This window comes from Prionailurus viverrinus, chromosome D3 (assembly GCF_022837055.1).
Source record: "Prionailurus viverrinus isolate Anna chromosome D3, UM_Priviv_1.0, whole genome shotgun sequence".
Lineage (NCBI taxonomy): Eukaryota > Metazoa > Chordata > Mammalia > Carnivora > Felidae > Prionailurus > Prionailurus viverrinus.
In genome coordinates this window covers 48,464,479-48,476,271 of record NC_062572.1, presented here as the reverse complement: position 1 = coordinate 48,476,271, position 11,793 = coordinate 48,464,479, and positions in this window count along the sequence as shown.

Here is an 11,793-nt window from a genome sequence, read left to right as displayed (position 1 = left end):
GCCTCTAGAATGGAAGCATACCCAATCAGACCATCCATTAGCATGAATACATCCCTTACCATTATTAACACATAATAGGTATTCCTTGCTTGACGTTTAGTAGATATTTCTGAAACATGCCTATACTTCAATATTTTGGAAAATGAATCACCTTTTAATGCATCAAAGGAGTTGGCTAATTAAAGGAAATCCATTCTTTTGCAGGGAATTCTCTGCTTGCTTGGTTCCAAGACAGTTCCAACTCCACTTATCTTTATTCCTTTCAATAAAGACTATTCCATGAATATGATACTGAATATATTCATAAATATATTATCAAATAAGAGCTAATTTTATAAATTATAAGCATTTCTACATAAATAATTTCACAAAGTAGAAAAAGTTACTGTCAAAATTATTGTAGATTCACTAACATTTTTGCTGAAACTCTACCAGTTTGGAATTTTTACAATTGCTGTTGGAAAAATCTGATAAATCAGTGACTTATAAGTGGCCCAAACATCTTCTGAATCAAAGCCTGAAGTATTTGTTCAGAGAATCTTAAGTGATGGTTTTGAGAGAGGTTACTTTGGATATGATGGATAAGAATTGTCATTTAATCTTTGATTTCTGGCTACATTAACAGTTAAATGTCCAATCTGAAACTGCCAAGGCTTGAGAGCTGTGGAATACATAGTTAATTGACCTAGGTAGTATGAGAAAAGGCTAGAGTTTCCAGGCCAATTTTAATTTTCTCAAAAGGACCAACACAATTTTTTCCAGGAATAGGGAGATCTATATGCCTCAATACATTTTTGTGGAATGAATTAGTGAGGGAATGCATAAGTAAATATATCACTCGCCCTTTTCTTCAATGTGCTCTCAAGAACCCTACAGACACACTGGAAAGCCCATTTAAATACACAGGGCAGCAACAGCATGAATGGGAAAGACAGAACAGATTTCAAAAAATATTTTAGGGGACCGAATCAAGATATGGTTATCCAGTTAGAGGTGACAAGTGAGGACGAGGAAAGAAGTTCACAGGTTTCAAGCTTAGGTGACTAGGTCAATGATGCTGATGCCAAGTGTGTTAAGAATAATAGTGAAGTTTCTAGTGCCGAATGGAAGGGTGAGTAGCTCAGTGAGAAAGTCCAATACTTGTAGACATCAGGGAAGATGTCCAGCAGGCAGTTGGTATATTTCAGTTCGGCTGTCTGGACGAGAGGTCAGAGCATGAAGGTGTAGGTTTGGGAATTGTAGTAATACCTTATGTGGTAGTGATGCCATGAAAATGTACGTAATTGCCCAGTTGAGAGAGTATGGAGGGAGAGAACAGGGCAAGGACAGACCCCAGGGAAACATCAGAACTTACCTGAGGGGGAAAGGAAGGAAGGCTTCTTGGAGGCAGGGACAGAATAATCAGAAATATACAAGAAATGTGCAAAGTGATGTACTGCAGGATCAGTTTTCAAAAGGGAGAAATGTCTAGCCCCATATATCTGTTAAATCCACCTATGAAACTGGCACCTATGAAATCCACCTATGAAATCAGTCAGTTGGGTGTCCGACTTTGGCTCAGGTCATGATCTTGCAGTTTGTGAGTTCCAGCCCCGCGTCGGGCTCTGTGCTGACAGCTCAGAGCCTGGAGTCTGCTTCAGATTCCGTGTTTTCCTCTCTCTCTCTCTCTCTATCTCTCTCTCTGTACCTCCCCTGCTCACACTCTCTCTCTCAAAAATAAATAAACATTAAAGACAATTTTTTTTCCCACCTGTGGAATGAGACTATGAAGCATCTTGCATTGTAATGTCAACTAAGAAAACTCATGGTCCAAGCAGTTAAAAAGATCAAGATACACATCTTTCAATCTGCCAGCTAATTAGCTCCATGACCTGGGTAAAGTCCCTTAACTTTTCTGTGCCTCAGAGCTCTCATCTGAAAACAGATAATAGTAATTAAGCCCATTCTAACCACCTCATAGGATTATTGGAGTTCAATGAGAAAATGCATGTGAATGCCAGTCCATTGTGAAGTAAAAATCATGTAGTGATATAAAGTTATTTCTTAATTTTAGTAGGCAGATTAATGATTGTTGATAAATGCTTGAAAATAACAGTATATGAGAAGAGCACAGATAACTCTGCTTTGATGAAGCTCTTTGGTAAAGAGCTTCTTGGATCACTGAAGTGTTCTTTTTCCCAAGAACTTGTACATCCTGCCCCACATGGGACATGCCACTCAAGCAGCAACAGCACTGGCCTGGGATTCAGGGTCCTCATCCCAGGCCTTGCCAACCATCTGTGCCTATCTCCATGGTGAACGTGCCACAGTCTATTGTGATTATTTGATGTAGGTCTGCCTCCCTTTCAGACTGTGAGATCCTTGAAGACAGACCATATTTTGTCCATTGCCCTTCTGTTTTTATCAGTAGTCCCAGCACAAAGCTTGAAACATGGAAGGGGTTCCATAAGTATTCACTAAAAAAAAGAATAAATGGACACGGATCTCACAACATCATTCAATTTTAACCTCACTATAAGAGAACAAAATTAGATTATAAATTTTCTCTAAAGACTTATGGCATTAGTATTTTCTTCAGACACCCTTAATCAGTACCAAGAAATGCTTGACATGTTATCTGGAATAGATAAATAATTATAAGCATGTATAGAGATGAAGGGTTACCAGTATTCATAACCATTCATTCTTAATGAGATCAAACTCTTTGAGGATGGTATTCAATAATGTGATTTCAAACACCTATAATCATAGAGTACTTGCCTCATGAACAACCAAAAATGATAACAGGTTGAGCAGCAGGTGAAGTTCTAGTCTAGAAAAGACACTTGCCCTTATGTCTCCCACTATTTTGCTAATTGCCTTTGAGCCCCCTGGCATGTGTCACCCCCACCTCACTCCAGTACCAAATGAAAGATATTTGTTGGGTTTTTCCCCAGAAAAAAAAAAAAGCTAAGCACCTTAAAAATAATAATGATTAGAGTAAAGATGACTTTGGCAGCTCAGGATGGTACATCTTTGACCTTGAGCAGCTGCAGCCTATACTTGACAATGGAGCTGCTGGAGGTGTTGCTGAAAGTCATAGTAGAGCAAGTATATCCATTGTTTTGTTCAATTGGTTGTGCAGCAGTAACTACAGTTATTAGTCATTGGGGTTTGCAAAATATAATTGTGTTCATTGATTTCTATGACCTTATACTCATGGTTTACCTACATAGAAATTTGCCTTTGAGGTGTTTTTCCCCAATATTATCTATACCCTTGGAAACTTGACAGTAAGTGGCCCAAGTTCAAGTCAAATATCACATAACATCAAGGAGTAGTAGGCATGAATTTCAAATAAGCACCCATATCTCGTTTAGTAACCAAAGACTGGCTCCTCACTTTGTTTTTTCAAATCCCCTTCTCATGAGTTAGACATAAGATATGCCCCCAAATAGTCAACCAAGAAATATCCCTCCTCTGAGGAGCATCTAGAATGCTAAAAGTTCACATTTCTGCCCATTCTTCTCAACAAAGACTGTGACGGACTCAAACACCAGCATTCTGCATGTCGTGGCCACTCTCCATGAGTATCCTCTGTCATCAAACTGAGAGTTCTGGTATTTTGGAGGCATTTTCATCCTTCAGTCCAGAGTAATTCTCAGCATTTCACAACTTGGATTGATCTTGTCAGTGATCAACACCTGATGGCTGTTGTCCCTGCTTCAGCCATATTATTCAAGTGTCAATAATTTCATTTTCAACTCTCCAGTCCTAAGAGTTCTCAAGAGAAAAACAGCCCCATAGACAACTTTAGTGAATCACTTAAAGTATTGTGTTTTCCTAAAACAATTCAGTGTCACAAAGGAAAAACAGGACAACTAGACAATGCATGAACTTCCTCAGGGCCAGGGAAATAATCATACAAAGAAACACAATTCCACGGAGCTACCTTAAACTGAAGAGAAAATTGCAGAAGGGGTACAAGATCAGCTTGGTTTCTGCTGCTGCCTGTAATGAATCGGGCAGACTTACATGGAAAGGCTTCCAACCTAACACCTGAAAATGCTTTTCACGTGACAGGTTCTCAATGTAAGATTCATCATCAACCCCAAGACACACAAAAGGAAAAGGACACTAACTCTTCAATAATGTTGGTACTAAATCATAAATGGGGCTTTAGAATGCCACCTTCTTAGGAACTTAATCAATGAAACTTCCCAAGTCAGAGCACATCATAGAGGTACAAGCTTCATCTCTTAGTGTACAAATCAAATCCTTGGGTTTGCTATGGCTTGTAATTCATTTTATTATCCAATAGGTTTCAGGTTGCATCTTATCAGAACACAGAACAACATAAAAGGCTGGTGGAGCCCACATTTCAAGGGGAAGGGACCAGGAGAAAGGCTAAGCTTGTTCTGGAAACTTTTCCCAGAAGGACAAGGTGAAGGGTAGTATTACTCAGGTGAAAGAGAGGAGAGCATCCTTAGTGTCCCCAGGGAACAGGTGACCACAGCTGGTGTGGAGGGAAACCCAGGGAGAAGGTCCCTCTGGGTTGTAGATTCAGGGCCCCTGCTGGGTTCCCTTCCATCTATCTACTTCTTCCTTCTCCTCGACCCCACATACAACTTGAGTGCTTGCTACAGGGTGGAGTTCATACACATGGTATCCTCTGACAGACCATATTTCCCAAGCTAAGAATCAATTCTCATTGTTCTCACAGTGGGAGATAATATTTGCAATTGAAACAGACTTGGAAAATCTGGGAATAATTACTATAAATTATAGTCATTTTCTGTGGACTGCTTGTCACCTGTGACCAATATGCCTATAACTTGATATTATCTGATAACCTTTCCTAAGTTTTATTTTATTACAATAGTAAACTCTATTCATATATATCCAGACATCATCACTCATTTTCCCTTATCAAGGTTGTCAATGTTTTGTTGGATTTTTTTGTTTATTCGTTTGTTTGTTTGTTTGTTTGTTTAAATTCAAGTTGGTTAACATATAGTGCAGTATTGGTTTCAGGAGTAGAACCCAGTGATTCATCACTTACATGAAACACCCAGTGCTCATCCCAACAAGTGCCCTCCTTAATGCCCATCATCCATTTAACCCATGCCCCCACCACCTCCCCTCATGCAACCCTCAGTTTGTTCTCTGTATTTGAGAATCTCTTATGGTTTGCCTCCCTCTCGGTTTTTATCTTATTTTTCCTTCCTTTCCCATCTGTTTTGTATCTGAAATTCCACATATAAATGAAATCATATAATATTTTTTTTTTGTCTAACTTATTTCACTTAGCACAATGCACGCTAGTTCCATTCACATTGTTGCAAATGGCAAAATCTAATTTTTTTATTGTTGAGTAATATTCCATTTATATATATAAATATATATAATCTTCTTTATCCATCCATTGGTCTGTGGACATTTGGGCTCTTTCCATAATTTGGCTATTGTTGATAGTGCTGCTATAAACATTGGGTGCATGTACCCCTTTGAATCATCATTTTTGTTTTACATCATTTATGTACCAGGTACATAAATACCTAGTAGTGTAATTGCTGGGTTGTAGAGTTGTTCTATTTTTAATTTTGTGAGGAAACTCCATACTGTTTCCCAGAGTGGCTGCACCAGTTTGCATTCCCACCAGCAGTGCAAAAGTGTTCCCCTTTCTCCTCATGCTCATCAACATCTGTTGTTTCCTAAGTTGTTCATTTTAGACTGTCAATGTTAAAGAAAATTGAAGGAGACATTGTCTGATACATATATTATAAAGTACATGCTTACATTACAAAGTATAGCCTAAGTCTACCCAGAAAACCCTACTTACTTCTTTAGGATCATTAGTCAGAAAATTCACACATGATTCCACCTTTATGGCAGATGGCATACACTCATAGCTTGGCTCAAGACATTTGGATAAGTACTCTTAAATAGGATGTGATCATTCAAAACACATCATTGGAAACATTTTTTAGTTCTCTTGTCAATGATAATGATTGGTTTGCTTAACAGACTTGTTTGCTTAACAGTAAGAATTCCAATGTCTAAATTTTGCAAATGTCCGAGTTACAAAACAAAGACTATTTCACTCACAATGCCCCAGGTTTGATCAACTTTTTGATCAGTCAAAAAGTCCTCATAAACTTTTGTTGTTGTTATCACTAATTTCTTCCATAACAGAAAGACCCAAGGATTAAAGCATGGCATGTCGGGACAAACTGGCAGCTTAAAGACTATGTCACCCACTATCCTCATTTTATTTAATTGCTTTATTTTAATTGTTTTGATTGTGTTGATCATTCAAAGATGACACTCTTGTTATGCACTGTTCCAAATAGTGGTTATATCAATGGAGGTGTTTGCAGTTGCAAGGAACAGAAAACCCAGCAAAAAGTGGCTTAAAACCACAAGAAAAATATGTTACCTTATGTTGCAAGAAGTCTGAAGGTGGTCAGTTCCCAGGAGCTGGGTACTCTGCATCTTTCCACTCTGCCATGCTCAGCAGGTTAACAAAGCCCTCCTTTATATTTGCAAGTTGGCTGTAGCAATTCCAGATGGTACCCACAGACATGACATCCAGCAAAGAAGAAGGCGTTCCTCTCCTGCTCCTCTTTATGTATTTCAAGGAAGACATTTCCCAGAGGCTTCTTGTAAACTACCCACAATTGTCTTACCGTGATCAACATTTGCCTCTGGAGCTGGAGAGGGGTCTTTGGAGCTCCTGTAAACCCAATTACTAAACAAATGCAATGCTCTACTAGGAAGGAAAAAAATGGAGTGGTCAATTTGGGATAAGGAATCAACAGTTTCTGCCACACGGGTTTCCCAAAATAGTTCATGTTGTCCTACTCACCTTGTTAATAATATGAATTTGTCCATTTATACCTATTCAACCCCATTAACATTTTCACCTCTACCACTTGCTCAGGCTTCCAGATTTATAGGAAGCCTACCAATATTTTCAACCTACTTCCATTTTCTATGTGGAGCCATGTTTCTCCTAGGTATTCTAAAGAATAACTAGATACAAAATCATACATTATTTGTAGGCCTTCCTGGGATTACACCTCCACAATCATACAATTCTGGGAGAAAATCTACCTGATTTTGACCCTTTAGCAAGGAAGCACATATATGCACTGTTATAAAATGAAATTCAACTAAGTAAGTTCTAGAGATCATACTGGCTTGACTCAGCAGTTCACGAGTCAGGTAGCATCCAATCTAGCAGATAGAAAAGAGCTCCAAAGTTGCTGTCTGAAACACAGGACGTTTATAGGCAGGAAAGAACAGGAACAAGGAAGTTATACTAGGCAAAAAAAAAAAAAGAGAGAGAGAGAGAGGGGTGTTGGTTATTGCAAGGTTACTTTTCTTTGAGGGATGGCTGGAGTGTATCAGGCAAATTACTTAACTAGTTCACATCAGGTTTGAGATTCTATTCCTAATGGAACAGAAACTGTAATTAAGTTAAGTCTCCATTTGGTGGCATGGGGCTTAGCATAAGTGACTCCATTTGGGGCCTGTTGTCTTGTTTTTAACAGCACCTACATATCACCCATCCAGGAAAGAGGGAACAGCCACTCAGCTGGACCTTTCCCAGACACACCTTTTTTTCAGAATGGGCATACTCAGAAAGTTAGGAAGATGACTTTCTTGCTCTTATCATTTGTGTGCTCACAGATTCCCATGAAAGAGAGCTAGAGGAGAGAAGCCCACCAGTCTACTCGGATTTGTATCTAACCAGACTGGTGTCCCTGATTCAGGTGTGTGTCCCTCCTCTATGCCTAATTTGTGTCACCCCTAATTTGGGGCCCTTGGGTCAACAATTCTCCTGGGTAGGATGTGAGTCTGCTCCGGGCTTTTCAGCTACTTGTTTTTTGTTAGTCTTGATCACAGGTAGATATGTAGCATTTGGCTGGTGCAACCATTATCGATAGCCATGTGGTCATCAAAGGAAAAATCCTGATAGCAGGGAATGTTGTCATAATCTATCATTTATAAACCCTGTCACTGTGTTAATCGCCCTTAGGAAACCATTACTGTCCCCACCAGCAGCATTCACTGAAGAGACACAGGTCAGAGCTCTCTCTGGCTGCTGGGAGAGTGAAACGTGCTAAGGCCACAGGAGCAAGAGGCACTCCCATGTGCAAGGGCTTCAACTTCATTAGCCCTTTCCCCATGGCTGGTTACACATGTGTGTGTGCCAAGAATGCATAAGCGTCAGGGAATTTCCACCTCAATGTAAACTGAGAGCCCCACAGAAAGAGTGATGAATACCAGTATAAAAGGATTACATGGAGAGCCTCATTCTGGAGGGGCCATTCCAAATGATCTATCTGCACCCAGTTTCTTTCATGTGGACCCAGCACAAAGGAGCCTCATAGAATGTACAGAATGTACTAACGGCTCTGCTTTCTGGCATCTGCCCTTTCAAAGCTTCTTTTCTACTCTCCTATTAATCTCAGCCACAGCTACACTAGAGGGCACTTGAACACTACATTCATTGCAGACCAAGTCATTGGCACAGGTACTGGTGGTACTTTTTTTTGGGGGGGGGATGGGGGTGCATGGGTGGGAAGCACAAGGGTGGGTAATGGGAGGGGTATATTTATTTTAACATGTCTTCAATAAACCCATCAGTATTTGAGGAAGCTTCCGAGTCAGACTTTGGGGACCAAAACCTTAATTATACAATATAATTGTTGTTAATGGAACGTGTACATTTCAACCCAGCAAGACTGGTGGTGTTTAATGCCAGCATGACATATTTCCCAAATCGTTCTCTTTATTTGTATAAATAGGAAAGAAGCAAAAATTGCATCAGCTCTCTGCATAATGAAGAGGGAGGGAATGTGCAGCCTGTACTATGGTGGCCAGATGCCCTTTTATCTCTTTTCAAATCAACATGCAGAGCTGGTGGTCCTCAAATAGAAAGCATTTTTCCTAAGGGATGGCTGCACTGTACGTTTAGAATGATAACATTCTATAAATAAATAAAAAAGATTATTAAGAACGCTCTGTAAATCTCCTAGTCAAACACCCCTTCAAGCAACCATCATCAGTAATTCAGTTTGGTCCCTTAATCCCACTGTATACAAATACACAGCATAAATACAGTATTTAACAAGCACCAGAGAAAAGGCAGCACTCTTGCAATAAAGACTCATTTAGGAAGAACGAACATCCTTGCCCCGAGTCTTGTTGGCCTCCCCCAGATTTCAGTTCTTCATGTGATTCTCTTGCCTGAACAAGACGTCCACCTTACATGAGTGAATCTCAGGCATAGCCTACCTATTTAGTAAAACCTAAACATAGTAACTTGGTTCCCACATTCTTTTTGTTCCACTTCAGCGAATTCACAGGGTATCCATTAGAAACCACATCACAAGTACAAACACCCACGGGCTTCGTTAAGCCATGACACTCCAGTGGGGTTTCAACCAGATCAGAGGCAGAGAAGAGAACAGATCTGACGCGCGATCCATAAGAATCCTATGGGAGGGGCGCCTGGGTGGCGCAGTCGGTTAAGCGTCCGACTTCAGCCAGGTCACGATCTCGCGGTCCGTGAGTTCGAGCCCCGCGTCGGGCTCTGGGCTGATGGCTCAGAGCCTGGAGCCTGTTTCCAACTCTGTGTCTCCCTCTCTCTCTGCCCCTCCCCCGTTCATGCTCTGTCTCTCTCTGTCTCAAAAATAAATAAACGTTGAAAAAAAAAAAAAATTTTTAAAAAAAAAGAATCCTATGGGATCTGAGGTCTAGCGATGTTGACTTGCTTTCCCCGTGACCACCCACTTCTCTCTGCTTGTTCTTTGTCTTTGTGGATTTTCTCTGTGGCTCTTGCTGTGTCTCCCTGAATCTCCATCTCTGCCTCTCTCTTCTCCACCCCTCAATTTTCTTCTCCTTTGTTGTTCTCTGGATCTAGGATCTTGGTCAACATGAGGACTCAGGTAACAGGGAGGGTAACACACTCTGATGGTGAATACAGACTAAACATGATGTCCTTGTTTTCTTTGCTGGCTTTTGATGAACTGTGACAACGTGCAACCACACAGCTGGAGGCTGCAACAGTGCCAGTGCCAGTGCCCAGCTATTTCCTCAGCCCAAATACAAGCACTTCTAGTATTTAGTTAAATGGATACAGTGCTTTTTCCCTTACTCCCTCAACTTGAATTATAGAAATGACTGCCCAGGTGCCACCAGAAGGCTCTGCCAGTTAAAGCTCTTCTCAGTGAGGAGCCATTTATCAAGCTCTCCATGGCAGCATCCCAACACCCCAAATTGTGTTTCTCTCCATGCTGACTGGTGTGTGTGACAGGAGAATGGGCCCCTGAATCCACTTCCATCAGGGACACCCTCCACCAAGAAACACCCTTACTCTATTCTTCCCTTCTCCTTTAAGACCTTCTGGTTCCATCCAACCCACTATGCCGGGGGCTTGCAGGCAATCCCATCCATCCTCTGCCAGGCCCAGAGATGTGCATTTTTCTCTAGAGGACCAGCCCTGAGGGGAACTCCAGGGAGAGTCTGAGGCTGCAAGTTACCACTCTGGAAGTCAAAGCCAAGGCCAACTCAGCACTGTAGATCTTCGCCTCATGGGTAATAGGACCAAAGTGGTTTCGTGTGTGATGCGTGCAGCAGTTGTGATCTACTACCCGGACTTTTCAGCCATTGGTTAGCAAAAGTTAACTTTTACAAGTGTCTGATTCTTAGTTTCTCTATGCTCTTTATTATGTTCAGATTTTAAATCAAATAGGGTAGAAAGATCTAGGCACTGCATTTGTTTGCTAGATCTACCATAACAAAATACCACTGACTGGGTGGTTTCAACAACAGATATTTATTTTCTCAGTTTGGGAGGCCAGAAGTCCAAGATCAAGATGTCAGCAGGTTTCATTTCTCCTGAGACGTCTCTTCTTGGCTTGCAGATGGCTGCCTTCTTGCTGTGTGCATGCATCCCTGGTGTTTTTGTGCATCCCAATTTCCTCTTCGTATAAGGACACCAGTTTGCACAGCAGATTGGATCAGGGCCCGCCCAGATGACCTTATTTACTTACCTTTGTTCTGGGTCCCATCTCCAAATACAGTCACATGCTACAGTACTAGAAGTTAGGGCTTCAACATACGAAATTGGAGGGCACACAATTCTGCCCATAAGAGGAACAATCACATGCTTCTGGTAGCATCCAAGGGTTTACCAAGCTTTACCTCAAAAGAAATGAAGTGCATCTAAGCCTTGTTCTTAATTTTCTGTTGATGCATTATATTTTTCATAACAGTGACATTTAATGAATATTGCAAAGACAAAGAAAAAAGAAAAAGAAATTGTAGGCACAAATCAATTCCTAATAAATCTCTTAAGGATCTTTGAAATTCAGCCACTGAAAGCAAAGTTTCTTCCTCTGGTTTAAAGCAAAACAAACCAAAGAAAAAAGAGTGGTTTTTATCTCTGAGTTTTGGGGAGGTGGGATAGATTCTTATTATAGTTGTTTTGTCCTAACAATGTTTTCTGTAAGAACTTTCTTGATTGCTAAATCTTGACTGTTTTTTGTTCTTTATCTTCATTGCGTTCTTACAACAAGCATTGCCCTGTCCAGGTCTCTCCAGAACACTTGTACAGTCTGGTATAAAGAAATAAGCTCCAGTCTTGTTTCACAGGTAACAGTCTGCTCTCAAGTCGAAAGAGGCAGATAAGAAGAAAAAGCATATGTGATGCTTTCCTGTTTGACAAGCTTTCCATGAGATAGGACTCCAGGTTTGTTTCTTTGTGTATTTCTCCCTCTAATAAATGTGATGGGCAGTTTG